A 19,739-nucleotide genomic window follows, 5' to 3' on the forward strand; every position below is an offset into this window, starting at 1 on the left:
TATTTGCATAAAATAAGCATCCGAGGATACTAAATTATTGTAAATAAACCCCTAAATGATTCAAACCTCAGACACATCACTGATCTGCAACCAATTACTCAAGAAATAGCATAGGAATAGTGACAAAGGTACCTGAAGCCTATAAGGCTAAAGCTGGTGGTGGTGGTGCCTCTATACATGGTTGTGATGACTCTCCCTGCTCTGGCCCTCAATCTGCATGTGAAAGGTCAATTGGGACATGAGGAACAACAACCAAAGAACCCACATCTCCAGATTTCGCACCCAAGAGATGGTTCGCAACATCTTTTATTTTAGAAGCTTAGGTGAGTCTGAATGCTTCGTCCTATCTATCAACTAGCCTGTTTGGGGGAGTGTTCGCTTGTCAACATAGATTTTCTATCAGACAGGGAAATTGAAGGTTGGCCATCTCATTCAGTTCCCTGTCTCTCATCTCGATTGTTATAACATGTCCCATATTTACAGGGTAGCCAACCATACGACACGCTACCCAAGAGCCCTGTGAAGGAGACAAGGTATTATGATTAGTTGTAGGTCTCAATTGTGTATGGACAACAGCCCACCAAACCTTGTCCGAAAAAGATAGTGAAGCTTTAGTAATGAGTGTTGGCGTTGTTGTGACCCAAACTTCACTATTGCCATCTACAGTAATTTGCCTCGCAATCCAACACAAGACCCTCTCTCGAGAACTCTGAATCTCCATCGCAGCACCACTGGTGACCTCATGATTTTTAACCTAAAAGGCCAACTAAAGTTGGTGGAGTGTATTTTATGGCCATGCAACGTCATGTTGATAGTAGCCTCAGAGATATCTATCAATTTACCCAGAACCATAATTGAGTTGAGTGGACCCCAGGTAATGGCAGTGTCCTTTTGTCCCCGTTTAGTTGTCTCAGTTTCTGGTGCAAAATTAATCAATGTGGCTGCATAAGACGCATAAAACTCTTTGGCAAGGTGGTTCGAATATTCTCCAGGTGCATTGTTCATCCAGTCAAACCGATTAAATTGGAAGATCCGATAATTGTCGGGAAATGCTTTGATATTAGCCACTACCACTCTGGTCTCAGAAATGATTGATCTCTTCTTGACACTGTAAGACTTAGTCACAATTACATGATTAATGAAGTCCTCGCACCTGTCCACAATCCACATAGAGCGGAAACACTCAATCAGTTGTTGTCTCGCTGCGGGGTCAACTTCGAGGATGTTCACATATTGCACCATGGTGTCATCAGTGTGGATCTCTTCATCTCCTCCCAATGTACATGCTTCTTCCTGCACCCCAGTTTCAGCTTTTATGTTTACTGCAGGTGGAGGTATGGTGGCATCTTCATGCAAGCCACTCACAAACCCTGAACTTCCTTCTGAACCATTATCAGACTGGTTACCTTCTTCCTCACCACTTGTGGAACTGCTACCTTCATTTTTAGAATGGGAAGGAGTGTTCTGGAGGATGGCCCTCGCTGTATCAGATCTAGTAGGTCGAGATGGGTGATCTTCAGGTGTAACATTAATCTGTACTTCCGAACTACTAGATTCCTTAGTATGATCACCTTCGTATTGCGAACCAGTAGGTGAGAAATGTGGAGCTGCGTTCTTTCTTCGAGGAGCCATAGTACTCGAACAATGCAAACACCTATTAATAAGAAATTTAGTAAAATTACACACTATCGGGTACTCAGACTTCCCCTGTGTATTTACAACGTGACGCCTTGCCTTAAGAATGTCGTCACCCAAACTATCATTGGGAAGGCCACAAAATCAAAAGATGAAATAGGAATAAAAGTACAAAAACTAAACTATACAAAATCAACAAACTATACGGGAGCTCACACGGGCTGTGGTAGGTACCATGGTGTGTAAAACATCTCATGGATTTATCACAGAATCAATGTGCAATTGTGGTTTAACAAAGTATTACTCACGGATGATTGCACGGTCCGTAATAATTCCCATGAACATAACTAGTGATGGTATGAAATGCCCAAGAGTGGTCCACGAGTTGTTTCACGGCTCGTAGTAGCTTCCACGATCTGTGAAGCTTATCGTGGTCTTACACTTAGGCAATCAATCAGTCATTGTATCCCCCAACTTCACTACAGGATATGTTATCCCTATTTTTAATACAGGATCACAACGTGATTACTAACACCACCGAATTTCATCAAGCACAAGGTCAACAAGAACAATATGCATCCAATACACATATACCATAATCATACCCACAAAAAAATCATTAATTTTACACAATTCAAACTAACCCACAATAATTCAATATTAACCAAATCGTTCATCACATGATCATGCTAATTTTGACTAAATCGAAGCAACTATGACTTATTTTTAGACAATATCAAACTTAAAACAAGTGATATAAGAACTTACTTGGAATTAGAAGAAAATTTCCCTTAAAAAGAAGACAGTGAAATCGACTTGAACTCTTTGACAACTTAGGATTAGGGCTTCGATTCTTTGCTGAACTAAAAACTGATAGATGATGGGAATCGTTTTTTAACCCTTTAGTAATCGTTATAGGATGAAGAATGGGGAGAAAAGCCGACCTTTGGCGCTTGAGGAATTAATTATATGTTTAGTTCAATTTTGGTTTCAGCGCGGGTTGGGTCGGGTACTGATAGTGTTGGGTAGAAGATAACGGACCGTGAAGTTGTCCGTGAATGACATCACGGTCCGTGGAAATGTTCGTTAACATGACTTAAGACTAAAGTTCTTACCTAAGGTTCATAAAAGGCTAGACTATCTGTGCAACGTTTGACGGACTGTCAACCCTTCCGTGAACCATATGATGGCAAATTCAAATAGCTTCCTTAAGTTGGTGCTGAGATTGACGAGGGGTGAGGTTGCCCGTAAAGGACACCACAACCCGTGAGACTGCTCGTGAAGAGCTATCTTCATCCAAATCCTGCAATTCTTAGTCCCAATCTTTCCTGCACACATCAACACACAATGACTCTATATAAACAAAAAAAATGTGAAAAAGTGAACTAACGATTATAAATACAATCTTAAGTTGCCTCCCAAGCAGCGCACAATTTAACGTCGTAGCGCAACGCAGATTACTTGATTACTTAGATTGCATAGAGTTTACATTCATCAACTATCTTCACTTCTTCTGGAATACCCAAATATGCCTTAATTTGTTGACCATTTTCCTTGAAACTCTCACCCTTGTCATTTGCACGCTCAATATCACCCGACTGAAACAACTGAGTTACCTTAAAAGGTCCAGACCATTTAAATCTAACCTTCCCCGGAAACAAACGAAGTTTAAAATTAGAAAGTAACACGAAGCCACCAGGAGTGAAGGTTTTCTTCTCAATATGCTTATCATGATACAGCTACATCCTCTCCTTATACATTCCAGACCTCTAATACGCTCTCAAACAGAACTCATCCATCTCATTATTCTAATCCAGTCTTTGGTTTACTGTATCACCCCAACTAAGATTCAGTTTCTTCAAAGCCCAAAGTGCCTTATGCTAAAGCTCAACCGGCAAATGACGTGCCTTTCAAAACATCAGTTGATATGGAGACATACCAATAGGCGTCTTGAAAGATGTCTGATATACCCATAGAGAATCATCTAGCTTTCATGCCCAATCTGTCATGTTAAGATTCACTGTTTTATGAAGAATCACCTTTATTTCTTTATTGGACACCTCCACTTGGCCACTGGTCTACGGGTGATAGGGTGTTGCCACCTTTTGTTGTTTAACCCCATATTTAGCCAGAAGCGCGCTGAATACCTTGTTGCAAAAATGGTAACAGCCATCACTGATAATGGCTCACGGTGTGCCAAACCTTGAGAAGATATTCTTCTTCAGAAAAACAGCAACACTGTCGCCATCATTCTCAGGCAAAGCAATTGCCTCAACCCATTTAGACACATAGTCCACTACCACCAATATATACTTTTGCCCATAGGAGCTCACAAATGGGCCCATGAAATCAACTCCCCACACATCAAACAACTCGACCTCCAAAATAGGTGTCATGGGTAACTCGTGGCGCCGATAGATGGCTCATTTTCGTTGGAACACATCACAACTCCTTACTATGTCCATTATATCCTGATGAATTGTAGACCATTAGTACCCACACTGAAGTACCTTGTGGGCTATATGAGCGCCTCCATGATGGCCACCTACTGGAGAAGTTGTGACATGCCTCTAGAATGTGCAACATCTCAACTTCTGGGATGCATCACCTAATGATATTATCAGCACATACCCTGTACAAGTAAGGTTCATCCAAGAAATACTTACCCACGTCTGCATGAACCTCTTCTTTAGCTGAAATGTCAGTCCCTCAAGCATCAAATCACTAACAAGAAAGCAAAATCAGCAAACCAAGGAATAAGATCAATAGTAACGGTTAATACCTACTCATATGGAAACGAATCATTTATTTGAATCTCTAGTTCTTTTTTCTTTTAAGACTTCAATGTAGACAAGTGATCAGCCACTTGGTGTTCACAACCTCTCATATCCTTAACCTGAATATCAAACCCCTGAAGTAGCAACACCAATCTAATCGACCTTGGATTGGTACATTTCTTTTCCATGAGATATCTCAAAGTTACAAGATTTGTGTGGACTATCACTCTAGTACCAACAAGTAAGCTCTAAATTTCACAAAAGCATACACCACAGTTAGTAGTTCCTGTTTAGTAACTATGTACTTTTGTTGAGCTCTATTTAGTAACTTACTATCATAGGAAATCGAATGGAACATCTTCTTGCACTTCGGCCACAACACAACTCCTAAAGTAGTACAACTAGCATCGCACATTACTTTAAATGGCTCAGCCCAATTTGGGTCAATGATCACTGGGGCAAAAATCAACTTCTCCTGCAGGCATTCAAAGGCTCTGAGACATGCCTCATCAAAAACGAATTTCACCTCGTCCTCCAAAAGCTTGAACATAGGGTGTGCAATTTTCAAGATGTCCATAATGAACCGCCTAGAGAATCTAGCATGTCCTAAGAAACTTTGAACACCTTTCACAGAGATAGGTGGAGGAACCTTTATAATCTCCTCAAATTTGGCCTTGTCGACCTCTAACCCCTCTGTGACACCTTGTGCCCAAGGACTATGCCTTCCTTGACCATGAAATGACACTTCTCCCAATTCAACACTAGATTAGCCTCCACGCATCTCTGTAGGGCCCTGCTAAAATTAAGCAAATAGTCATCAAAGGTATCACCTATAACTGAAAAATCATCCATGAAGACCTCCAAATTGTCCTCCACCATGTCCGAGAAGATAGACATCATACACCTCTACAAAGTTGTTGGTGCATTAAATATTCCATATCGCAAGCTTTTAAATGAAAAAGGGCCATAAGAATATGTAATTGTGGTCTTTTCCTAATCTTCAGCACAATTGATATCTTGTTGTAGCCAGAGTATCCATCTAAGAAATAATACCACCATTTTCCAGCTAACCTTTCAAGCATCTAATCCATGAATGGCATCGGGAAGTGATCCTTCACGATCCACTTGTTAAACTTCATGTAAGTCATGCACACTCGCCATCCAATAACAGGTCTTTTTGGGACCAACTCATTCTTTGTGTTTGCAATCACAATCGTACCACCTTTTTTGGGTACACATTGCATTGGGCTGACCTAGTGACTGTCAGAAATGGGGTACACCACCGTAGCATCTAACCCCTTGATGATCTCCCTTTTCACCGCCTCATGCATAGGTGGGTTTAACCTCTACTGGTGTTCAATTATTGGGCTGCAGTCCTCCTCAAATTGGATCTTATAGGTGCATATACCTAGAGGTATCCCGATGATGTCAATAATGGTCAACCCGATAGCTCTTTTGTAGCTTATCAACACTTTAATCACATCTTGGACCTATTCATCATTCAAATATGTAGCCAAAATCACAGGTAAAGTGTTGTTTGTGCCCAAAAATACATACCTCAAGTAATTGGGTAACTGTTTCAATTCCAACATAGGTGGCTCCTCGATGGATGGTTTTGCTAGAGGACTTGGACTGTTTTTCAAATCTAGGTCAAGTTTATTTAGAGCATAAGAGTGTGATCTCATTTCGTGCAAAGCATTCACAGTCTCTACATAGTCAGGCCAGAAATTATCTTCAAAATACATCAGCACGACACCTAAGGTTTCAACAGCTAGCCTCTCCTCAATGGCTGCTCCCATTTCTTCTTCATTAAATACCTCTATTGTAGACATCACATTCATGTCATATGGCTGTTTCATTGACCTATAAATATTAAAATTTACCTCTTCTTTGTTGAGTCTAAATTTCAGTTCTCGTCTCTCTACATCTACCAATGCTCGTCTTGTGGAAAGAAATGGTCTTCCCAAAATAATGGGAACCTCAAAATCCACTTCGCAATCAAAGATCACGAAGTCTGCCAGAAAGATGAACTTGTCCACATTTACGAGCACATCGCATAGGATGCCCACAGGTCACTTCACTGACATATCTACCATTATCAACCTCATTGTTGTGGGTTTTGGAACTCCTAACCCCAGTTGCTTGCATATGGCCAGCGGCATTAAGTTTATAGTAGTCCCTAAGTCACAAAATGCCTTTGCAAATTTGATGGATCTGATGGTGCACGGTACGGTGAATACACCCAGATCCTCCTTGTTTTGTACCAAAGATATGGCAGTGATAGCTCTGCAATAATGAACATTGTTAGTCAAATCAATATTTACAACTCTTTTCTTTGTAATAAAGTCTTTCATGAACTTTGCATATCCTGGCATCTACTTACGGGCTTTCACCAATGGTATGTTTACTGACACCTGTCACAGCATGGTGATGAACTTCACATATTTCCCATCTTCAACTTTCCTTTTAAGCCGTTAGGGGAAAGGAGGAGGTGGTCTTGGGATCTGCTGTAAAGGCATATTTCCCTCAACCTCTTTCTCTTTTCCTTTTGCGGGTTGTGCTATTGGTTGAGCATCCTCTAAGTCATTTAGATGTTCAGCTTAAACCTCATCTTTTTCAGTTTGATCCACCACCTGTTCATACTTAGTACCTGCAGAAATTGGGTTATTAAGAATCTTACCACTCTTGGTGGCAATATCCATGCAATGCCCGTCCTTCTTAGGATTTTGAATAGTATCACTAGGTAGTGACCCATTCTTCCTCTGGTTAAGTGATGATGAAAGTTGCCCCAACTACTGCTCTATTTACTTTATGGAGGTAGTGTGAGAATCTACCAATTGACCTACACTAGAGAAGTCACCTCGCATCAAATTCACGCCTGCATCAGTTGACTCAACTTTTTGGAGCACCTTAGCCATCATGTCTTATAGCTTAGATCCGCTGGAACTACCACTTGCCCGTCTCTATTACCTGGGGGTACATACACACCACCGTGATCAATTCTATACCAATCTCTATTATGCCAGTTTCCCTGCTCTCTAGTTGTCATCCGGTCATACTGTCCTTCCCTTGAGTGGTTCCAACCTGCATTTCTAGAATAGTAACCTTGGTTTCCCGAGTTATAATTCCGGAAACCTCCTTGGGTTCCTAAGTATTTAGCCTCCTCATCTAGATCAATGTCTTAATCTTCATACATGTTTGGAATTCCTACAACATTTACCTTTTCAGAACTCGCGACAATATGCTTCGTGAGCAAATCTATGTAGGTCCTCATGTGTGCCATGTCCTGATCTCTTTCTTCTTCTCTTTTACTTTGTTCAGCTAAAAGTTCAATAGAGAACCAAAGATCTCCTACTTCTGCATCCCTGGTGTACCATGCCCTATTATTCTTGGAAACCTCCTCCATCACCTACATGATCTCTGAGAATGGCTTCCTCATGAATGATCCTCCACACACTGTATCAACAACAGGTTTAGTAACATAATTTTAATATTTATGGAAAGCTTGTTTTAGATGTCTCTTAGTAAGACTGTGGTTTGGACACTTCTTCAGCTTTTGGCTAAATCTGCAACAGGTGTCATGCATCACTTCTCCTGGTAACTGCTTGTGGGCACTTATTTCATCCTTCATCTGCAACTCTTTTTATTTCGAAAAGAATCGTTCCAAGAAAGCTTCCTTCAACTCAGTCCAAGTCCTGACTGAATCATCTAGCATCTCATTCAGCCAAATGGTTGTCTCCCCAGTGAGAGACAATGGGAACGACCATAATCTCATCGATGTCTAACTAACTCCAGGCATTTTTTGTGATTTGCATATCGCCACAAAGTACATCAAATACGATTCGCATCATCACCAGCTACACCTCTGAACATACCCTTCAAATTCAACAATTGAATCATAGTACTGGTGATTGTAAATTTCACATGTGGAGGTAGTGGAGGTAACACCATTGCTCTTGTTGCTCCCGTTCCATCCAAGTCTAAATCATCTTCTTCGTACATCATGTAAGTTTGTTATTGTTCTCAACCCCTTGGAGCTAGTAGTTGGTGGTCGGGAGGAATTATTTCTTCCACTCCTGGTTGTTCATCACTACACTATGCGGGTTATTCACAACTTTTGGCTGAGCATCTCTTGTACCTGTCTCAGCTTCAAGTCCAAATTGTTGCAGTTGTACCTCAAGTTCCTGTGCGATTACCATTTTGCGAATAGTCTTTCAAAGCTCTGAATCGTAATGAATCAATGGAGCTCCCTTACTTCTAGTATTTGGCATACATAGTTGAACTCACCTATAAGACACACAGACAAAGAACAAGACGTAAAATTAGAAAAAATAATTACTCTTTAAATAAAAGCTAGTAAAACACTTCTAAATTGAAATTCCCTGGCAGCGGTGCCGAAATTTGATATGTCCAAACATACACCTCAATTAAGAGATCTAAACGATCGAAGTCTATTTATAGAACTCAATATGAGTTAAGGTCAATCCCACAGAGAATTTCTTGACAGAAATGATTCCACTTTCGCATTTTACTCTAATGTCGTTATTATTTCCTAAAGAAACAATTACGGAATGTAAAAATTGGGTTTAGCTATAAAGCTCAAGTAACCAAGATTGGTAACTAAGATCTAATGCAGCAATTAACAGAATATCAGTTCTAAAGTTGTTTCGATAATTATATGAAACTAGGATTGTGTTCGTAATAACGTTGTATCTAATGTTCTTCCGTATTTGAGTTTCAGGCAATTTGTCTGTACAAAATATAGGCTAGCTAAATATATTTGAAACTTCTAAGTCTAATTAGATAATTTTCACTCAATTCCTCTCGGTCCCAGAGTGTTACACGTTTAACCCTCGCTTACAATATTATTAAAGTTCTTTTCTCTCGAACTCGAACTTTGACTCCATTTCTTTAGGTTAATTAAGCTTTTTCCTAACCATCAATTTTATCTCGAACAAATTAAAGACAGAGGCTCGCCCTAATGCGTGCACTAATTAGAATATATGAATAACGATAGCTAAATTATATTTTGCAAATATAAATCGCCTTTCACTCATTTTATGGAATTAAACTTAGATTTACGTCATAGTTCCACAATCTCAGTTGTGGTATTTAGCCATCCATGATTTCACGTAAACATATAGAAGAATATAATGAAAACATGACGTGAAAAATACCTACGAAAATAAGCAAATCGATACCGGTAACAATAACTTAAGTGCATCGAATCAGCAATTTAAGCTTCTCAATACTTAATGTTCCCATTCTATAAAAATAATCTTCTTTCTGTTTCCAAATTTTGCCGCGATAACCATACATCCATTGAATTTTTTCCTTTTTCTTATTGTGTGAAGGATCTGAGTACGGGGGCGCCTCTGTTTCGCAAGCAGAATCGAGATAGGCTATATGAATGGCCATCGGGCAGTGCACATCATACCCCTCAATGCAATGTTGTAGTTCCACTACAGATGTAGCATCGGCGTTTCGGCCATCTTAATCATCGTACTATAAAGATGATTTTACATCAGTTTTCTCTTCCAATTTCACATTCTAGAACAGCTTCCATTTGTAAATCGTGTTATTCTAATAAAATGCACAGGTTACCTTTTTCAGAAAATTCATTTCAAAGTCAATGACCATTGCAAATAATTTATACTAATTTATGGGGGCCATCTCTTATTTTGTCAATTGATAACAAGAGATACTATGCCTTATTTGTTGACCAGTACACGAAATACATGTGGCTGTTCACTATAAAATAAAAAAAGGAAGTTCTTGATTTCTTTCATGCTTTACATCCCTTACTTGAGTAGATTTGTGGTAAAATATGAATAACTTTTTGAATAAACCACAATTAGTAGAAACTTATTTCGAATAATGCCTACTTCATCTATTAATAATTCTTCAATATTACTAGTCTCACTATCTACATCAAAATATAAACAAACAATAAATCCTAATAAAGTAATATAAACACATATATCGTAATTAAAGAATTATTTTCATAAATATATAAGACATTTCTAAACGAGAATAAAAAATATATTCTTATCAAATTTTTATTTAAAATCGATGTTCCCAAACGCAAACATTATTAATATAAGATTCACAAATATAGGCTAATAAGTCCTTGACAAGAAAAAAAGACAACAATAAACATCCGAGGTTCAACAATTTCTAATATAAAACTGATCCTTGCCGAAAAATACGAGTTTAAAGGTATGACACATGGATCTAACGTAATTCCAAGAGCTAGCTAATGAGGGTAAGATTGCCCAAGACCATATAAACAAACCATCAACTAATTTCCAACCAATCTAGTATTTAACCCACTCTAACACCCCCTTTATGTTCAAGCCCGACTAGAGTGTGGATTGGGAGCCCAAATAGGGATGGACCTAGATTTGATACTTAGTAAAGTAATCATCTCTCTAAGATAATTATTTCTCTGCACCTAACTTGGACCAATGGAAAAAATTACTTATTTCGACAAGATAATAAGATAATATACGTTCTAAAGATCTCTATATAAATATATGGTCCAATTAATATTATAAATTAATAGTTCTTTAAGATTACAAATATATTTAAAAGATAATTTAGTGAAATATAATTTTATTGTGTTTTATGTTTTTGTTAAACGTTAAAACTAGTTAATGTTCATCCCTAACTTTTCTTATTGCATCCAAAAGTTTCGGTGTTTTCAGGACTGCAAAAAAAATTGAGTGCATATGAAATGATTTATTTTGTTTTCAAATAATATTTTGTATATTTGATCTATCACTGTTGATTTTGTGACAATTTTTAAATAAGAAGTCATTTTTGGATATGATTTCAAGAAATTTCATGTGTTGCTTATATAGTTTATTCTCTCAGTTTCATACATTGAACGTTTTTAGTAAATATATAGTAAATATTATTTGATTATTAGAAATAATGATCATTATGTATAATGAATTTTTTTTTATAATAAATCATTGAGTTCTTGAATTTATTTTACAATGAACCATATAACAACTTTTTTTTTTACAATGAATCACATACATACATTGTATTTTGTGTATAATGAATGTGTTTTTCTTCATATGATTTCTACAAATAGGACACATAATTTAATAAGATACAATGTTTTTATGTATTCATTGTACTTTATGTATATAAAGTATTATTTTTATGTAAATTCAATAAATATGATACATAAATCATTAAGATGCGATAATTTTGATGTAATCAAAATTAACTTTTATTGTATCTCAAAAGACTCTTTAAATTAATAAATATATTAATTTATCTATTAAATAATACAACTGCAAATTAATAATATTTTGTAGTCTCAACTTTATTAATTTAGTGAGGTTTTACCGTAGTATTATTTTTAAAATAAAAGTAATTTGTAGGTGTATAAGGAAATCTATCTAAGGAAAATCAATCGGCAAAAATTCTTTAAATATCTCTACCTATGATTATGTTTTATTTTGTGTAGATATGTATATGTACATTCTGTAATGAAACTATACCCCAGTTTAAAGCATTATTAAGTCATTCTTACCAAACTGTTTGGACCCATTTTTGATGTTGCAAAGCTTTAAAAGGAAAAATTTCCAAACTCTGATTTGAAATCTATGGTCAAACAAATCTTTAAAATATTTCCTTTTTTAAAATTTGATTCAAAATATATGAAAACTCTCTTGCCACAAATTTAAGCATTATTAAGCCATTCTAAGAAAATTGTTCGGACCCGTTATTGATAATTGATAATTTTTTAAGGAAATTTTTTCTAAATCTATGGTCAAACATATCTTTGAAAGTATTTCATTTATTAAATTTTGATTCAAACAACATATGAACTTCTATCAAAATTTTAAGCATCTTGAAGCCCTATATAATCCTTCGTTTCTACTCCTCACAATGAACTACTTCTACTTCGTTTTCCCCATTGTGACATACTGTACAAGAAAGAAAAACTCAAACCCTTGCTTACAATGACCACTAATAGTATAATCACAAATGGAAAATCATTTATGCTATGTGGGGGAAAACAATAGATTTTTTATGCATCCCATATGAAAAATGAGTCCAACATTCCTACACGATATATATGGCTAGATGACGAGAAGCCTTGTGATGTAGCACAAGAACTTCATGTTCCCCTTATTGACTTAAGGGGTTTCAGGTTTCTATTCTAGTGACCCTGTCGTGGCCCAACAAGCATCTAGGATTGTTGGTGAAGCATGCAGGAGCCATGGTTTCTTTCTGGTAGTGATCCACGGAGTTAATGCTAATCTCATCTCCAATTCCCATCATTTCATGGACATGTTCTTTTACATGACTCTCTGTGAAAAGAAAAAAAACTCAAAGGAAAATTCGTGAGCATTGTGGCTATGCCAGCAACTTTACTGGAAGATTTTCTTCGAAGCTTCTTTTGAAATAGACACTCTCTTTACGATACTCTACTAAAAAAGACTCACCTCACACAGTTGAGGAGTATTTCCAAAGGACATTGGGTGAAAGTTTTAATAATCTCGGGTAAGGATAATTGACTATCTTAGTATTCCTCTATTGCAATATTTTGTCCTACTTTTCTTTTTGGTATGTTTCAAAAACATGTTTTTTTTTCCTTTTTTGGCATGGCATGTTTGAAACCACTAAATTAAATGATATTCTTGTACATTTCTGTAACTTTGGTCTAAGACTTCTAATTCAAAAGTCTTTCTTTACTTTCTTAAACTTCATGACAAATCAAAATCAAAGGAACAAATTGAAACAAAAGGAGTATCTATTTTTCTATTGTTTGTATATGTAAATGAATTAACCTTTTTTCCCTTTAATTACACATGAATGTTTATCAAGATTATTGCAATTCCATTAGCACACTTTTTCTTAGGATCATGGAGCTCTTAGGGATGAGCCCAGGTGTACAAAAGAGACACGTAAAAGAGTTTTTTCAAAGATAATGACTCCATAATGAGACTCAACTACTATACCCCATGCCAGAAACCAGATCTCATAGGAACAAGGCCTCACTATGATCCAAAATCATTAACCGTTCTCCATCAAGATTCTGTTAACAGAATTCAGGTTTTTATGGACAACGAATGGTACTCCATCCATCCAAATATCAATGCTTTTCTGTTTAACATATGCGACAAATTTATGGCAAGAAAATTTACAAACAAGAACTATATACTAAGCTATTTTTTTATGTATAAGAATATAAACATAATACATTAGACAAGTAATACATTTTTGGTGAAAAATATTATTAGATATTTCCACATGATGTGCAATATTATACATAATTAATTCTTAGACATAAACATGAATATAAAATATTTGGTGTTTTGTCATTTGGAGGCGCTATCGAATGGAAGATACACGACTTGCTTGCATAGAGCAGTGCTTAAGTACAAGACTCCTAGAAAATCACTTGCTTTCTTTCCTTCTACAAACAAAGATAAGGTGGTGAGTCCACCAACTCAATTGGCGGACTACAAGAACCCTAGACTATATCTTGACTTCACATGGCCTACTCTCCTTGAGTTTATTCAAAAGCATCACAGAGCTGATACAAACACTCTTCAATCTTTCTCGATGTGGCTTCAAAACAATAATGTAGAAGCGTAAGAGCTATACAGATGAAGTTAAATATTGAAGGCCTTGTAATATTTTGTATATATGTTGAATCTTTGATTTAGAACTCCAAATATTCTTATTGCAATAATTTTATTAAGTAAGAGACCTACTATTTAGGAATTGATTTCTATTTTAGTTTGGTTTTTTTAGTCTGTAAATATGTGTCCTTTAGTTGGTCAATAATATAAAGTTTTGTAGTGCAATAAATAATTTATCCTTCAACTTTTCTTTCATTGTTAATTTCCCGCAATTCTTTTCTTTCAAAAACATAAAGGTGGGATCTAGAACTATTTTTACGAAGGGAATTTTGAGTGAAGAGATAGATTTCAAAAATAGTTTTTCATGATGATTCATTCTGTTTTTTGATAATGAAAATAACAATTATTAGTTGTAATAATGGAAACTTACTTGGAGGCCCTTGATCTTTACGAAGGAAGCCACGAGAGAAGATTATGAAATTAATCCGCTATAAAATAATCTGTAACACCCCAAATTCGAGATAGAGGGCAGAGCATGTTAGAATATTAGGGTACCACCTCACAAGGACCAATAATGGCTCGTGGGTGGGTTCACGTGCCATTGATTGCTCCATGGATGGGCACCAAGAAAATAGCCTAAGGTAGTAACCATGCTAGGACCCAAGCCCCGTCGATGGGTCCATAACTCCTGGCTAGGGGAACCGTAGGTCCTCAAGAAAGTCTCTGAACTCTAACCATGCTTGACCATGAAAGACCGTAGGTCCATCCACGGTCCGTCAATGGGGCCTCATGGGTCAGGCCTGGATGCTTAGTTCAGGGGCACAATGGGACTTTCCGGTTTTGATTAGAATAAAGTGGTGTCATTTTACCCTATCCTAGATCACCTATATAAGTACTTTAGACCGATAAATTCATTCATTCTAAGTCATTAATTAAAAAGCCCAAAGAAATCCCAAAACTCCTCTCTAAAATATTCTCTCTCTAGAAAGTTGAAGAAGAAGAAGAGGGCTCAAGCTAGGTCAAGTCAAGTCTCCAATCTTCAAGATTTTATAGGTTTTGTAATCAATGTATGATGTATTAATCATCCATGGATTCCTTTCATCCATGGAACCCCCATGATTTCCCTAATTTAGAAGAAGAATTCCCCAACTCTAATTAGGGTTTCCTCTAATGTTATGGGTTATGATCCAATTGAGTGGATTATGATTCTTCATGACTGAATAGATAGAATTACAAGCTTTTAATATGATTGTACATGTATAAATGCCTAAACTATGATTCTTAGATGAATTTGATATAGATAAATTTTATGACAAGAAAGGGGAAATTGCGGATTTAGATGTAATCTTCTAGCATTGATGAGATACATTGTAGATTTTTTGAGATTAAAGTATATAGATATAGGTTTCTTGAAAGTGAATCATCTAGACATTATTTGATCGAAAATCATTGTATATATGATGAATTATGACTTGTAGGCTTTGAGGATAGAGTTGTCTTGAGCTCAATACATGTATGACAAGTTATGATGATTAGGGCTTTTAGAGTAGAGCTTATATGTTTAAGTATGTTTAGTAGGGATTTTAGAATAAAGCTTATATGTTGAAGTATGTTTAGTAGGGCTTTGAGAATAAAACTTATATGTTGAATTATGTTTAGTAAGGCCTGAGAGTAAAGCTAATATGTTGAGTTATGACTAGTAAGGCTTTGAGAGTACGTAAAGCTACATGATGATTGTTGATTTGTAGATAGAATTGTTGTGGAAGGATTTACCCACATGATCTACTCTATATATGTATGAATGAATAATGTGAAAGGTTTTCTCACATAGAATGATTCTAGGTTGAAAGGCTTGCTCACCTAAAATTAATCAAACCATGTATGAATTATCACAGCTTGAAGTAGTGATATGAAATCCCTTCATGAATAGATTGACTTGGTAAGGCAAGACAAAGCATGGTAGCTTGAGTTAGTTGATCTCATGGATAGCCTTGGATTGAGCAATAGTACCCTTCTAATTTTTATATTGAACTAAGAACAATAGGGTGGTTTGCATGGTAGCTTGACTTGGTAAGGCCACACCATATCATTGGTAGCTTGGATTGAGCAATAGTACCCTTCTTGGAGTAGCTTGGACTTGCATGAGAGGATGCTTTCAATGATAGCTTGGTCTAGCATAATGAGGTGCTTTCCCTGGGTAGCCTTGAATTGGTAAATCGTAACCATTCATGCGTAATGATTTGTCTTGGACTAGTAAAGAGGTACTCTTCCATGAATAGTATGACTAGCTAATGAGGGACTAACCTCTAAACAAAGTAGCATAGTTATGATGAAAGAAGATTACTTCAAGGAAGTATTGTAAGTATGTTTTGATATGAGATTACTTGTTATGATGTTATATTAGCTTAGATTGTTGCTTGAGTTGCCTTCCTTGATATGTATGACTAGAGATGGATGACCTATGTATTGAGTAAGAACAAGTTGAGGTTACTTGTGAAGTGTTCCTCTGATAGTATGATGATTTAGCTGCATTTATTCTGCTTATGACTTATGTTGTTATCTCTTATGATTATGGTATATGTCTTATGTTGACTAATGCATATGTTATGCTTATGTTGATGATTTATGCTAGCCATCATATTAAGTCCATGTATGTACTAACGCATACTCTGGCCTACATTCTTATCAAATGTAGGGTCCGGCAATATTGACTTCCATCCCCATGGCTAGGTTCATAGTAGAGCAAGCATTGAAGATTTGGTGAGTCATCATAGCATTAGAGCATTTGACCACCTTTCCTTTATGTCTTTCATTTTATGTTTAGAACTATTGTATGGGATGTGTCCTAAAGATATTCATGTTATAGATGGTTTGAGACAATGGTATTAGACTTCCGCTCATTTTATAAAGACTTTGTTATTATTGAAAATGTTTTAAATTTCTGCACCATTTTCTCTTGTCCTATGTTATGATATTCTAAGTGTCTTGTATGAGGCCTCTCGGGGTCTTGTACACCATGTTACATTAAAGGTGGGCCCCTGGGTCGTGACATAGTCCCACTATAGCGCAAATCAAGAGTCACAAGGAAAAAAAATCATGAAGTCCACGATGAAAGCAAATCAGTTTGTCGTTGTCGTCTCAACAACTATTTTAAAGAGAATTCTCCCATCACCAAAAAAACTTGGAATTATCTAAAGAAAGATTATGTTGGAGGTGGTGGATTCAAGTTGCAAAGAATGAAATAATCCGAGAAAATCAAAGAATGCTCGGATAGATTGTTCGGTATGTTAATAAAATAAGATTTTTAGGCACTAGATCGGAAAAGATAAGAGATAAATATAAACACAAGCAGCCAAAGGTTGATTCATTAAATAATTTTACTTAAGAAAAAAATCCAAAAAGTCATTCTTTTGATATGATATTAAAGATTCCCTTAAATAATAAGAAATGGTGTGAATGCCATAATCCGAAGAAACAACCTACCCCCCAGATATTATAGAAAAGACATGTTATAATGTCTATAACAAAGAAAAGAAAGCAACAGCTTCAATGTCCACGAGAAAAGACTTCAGCAGAAGCAGAGCTAGTAAAGGGACTGATAGTAAATGTAAAGGTAAGAAGAGAGAGCGAGTCAAAAAAGATTTAGATAGCATTGTGTCTCAGCATAATGTCGATACTAATGATTCTTCAAGATGAGGAACGTAAGTGAGACTGGTTTGGATTATTCTACAGATAAAAATTTTAGGAGAGATAACGTGCATTATGATGACGATCCAATTTGGGGAATTGGTTTATTGAATAGTGGATCATCAATGTAAATTCAAGAAGCCAGATGTTGATTCATTGAAAAAATTGGTTTTAGTAAATATTCCAAAAAACCATTCTTTGGATATGATATTTAAGACTCCCATGAGAGGAATGAGTTATTGCAAGAATATTGAGACTCAACCCTCCCTAGATATTATAGAAGTGACATGTGATAACGGTTGTAAGAAAGAAAAGAAAGCAAGGGTCTCCAAGTCTATGGGAAAAGACTTCAACATAAGCAAAGCTAGTGACAAATTATTATAAAAAATATTAATATATGAATAAGTTAACAACGATTATCGATGAAATTCATAGCTAACTTGATGTTTTTTGTGTGTCATAGGAGGATCATTTTGATAGGGAAGACCTTGAAATAATCTATTGTGGCCATATAAACCATATTGATTTCCCCAAAGAGTGGAACAAGATCCAGAACACTTGCCCCATTTCCAAGAGGAAAGTTGTTGTTATTTGTCATTTTACACTGAGAATTCATGCATTCCTTTGTAACTTCACTACAACTAGAAAACTTATCACGGGCCCAATGACTTGATTTTGGTTGGATATTTCTACATCACATTATTTTGTTAAAGCATAAGAAAGTTCTACAAAATGTCAAACTTAGAAATCATTCTGAATCTTAGAAAAATGGCCTTTTAGTGTTTCTAGTTAGTAAGTTATATATTTTCTTGCTTTTTCGAAGCTAAACATAACTAAGTACTCACATTTCATGTTTTGAATGCATGATATCCAACATATTTGATTTTTATTAATATTTAATGTAGATTTTGAATACTTTTCTTTTATTGACTGCTTTATTTAGTTCTTGATATAATTACTGATCTATATTGTCCAGTTTGCTATGCTATGTGCACTAGATTGTTTGCCTATTCTTGTACTATTAATAAACCATAACTGTGTATGTATTGACAACATAAAACATGCGTATACATGAAAAAAGTTGGTAATGCTTCATTTATGATGTGATATAAGTTCAAAATTTATAAACTTAATTTCCAGACTTGCGTGCCTGTTATGTAAATACACCAATATGCATATCTATGTCTGTAACCACATAATTTTAGGTAAATACGTGCATGTACATTGCTATAAGGGTGTAGTATCTGAAAACAATGTATAAATCTCTCTTGTTCCAAAATACTTAAAAAAAAAAAAAATTCACATTTCATTAAGTAAATATTCTACTACAAAAAATGCCTCTAAATTTTAGGTAAATTGTCACGACCCGATTCCTTCAGTCATGATGATGCATACTATGACCTACAAGTAGGCAAGCCAACTCGTATCTCGGAACTATAAGTAATGGGATTAGTGCAGAAAACTAAAATCACACAAAAACAAAAACATAAATAACAGGAATCATAGATGAAGAAGCGGACGCATGCCAAAATATATATACAAATAAGAGATCTGTCCCAGAACCTGAAAGTCACTTGTACAGAGCTAATAACAAATTTAGTAAAACTCCCAAAAGTGGACCACAGAAACAAGACTTTCTCAAAAAGCAAAAGACAAGTCAATATATATATACATATATGGAGACATCTATAGCACAATATGTCAAGTGCTCACCCCCGTCTCTGTATCAGTCTATTGCAGGATCGATGTCAACACTGGTGCTCGGACCTGCATCACGAAAACAGATGCAGAGTGTAGTATGAGTATCAAAACAATAGGTACCTAGTGAGTCTCGTCGACTGACTGAGCAAGAAAAGCAAAAGTATTATGAAATGTAAGAATCTAAACGACTACCAGAAATAGGAACGAGAAATCTAATAGGTATGCACACGAGTGTACTAATTCAAAAACAAAAGAAGAATAACTAACTAAATTCGATCGGGCTCCCATAAACCCTACCAGTACATTCGTGCGCAAGCTGAAGTTGAAA

At 36.0% G+C, this 19,739-nt stretch overlaps 1 pseudogene; it reads left to right on the top strand.

The window, feature by feature from the left end:
• The first annotated feature begins 6,383 nt into the window (after nt 1-6,383).
• Nucleotides 6,384-14,036, top strand: LOC125837443 (gibberellin 20 oxidase 1-D-like; annotated as a pseudogene).
• The last annotated feature ends 5,703 nt before the right edge of the window (nt 14,037-19,739 follow it).

The sequence above is a fragment of the Solanum verrucosum genome, unplaced genomic scaffold (assembly GCF_900185275.1).
Source record: "Solanum verrucosum unplaced genomic scaffold, falcon-dt-bn FXZP01000147.1, whole genome shotgun sequence".
Lineage (NCBI taxonomy): Eukaryota > Viridiplantae > Streptophyta > Magnoliopsida > Solanales > Solanaceae > Solanum > Solanum verrucosum.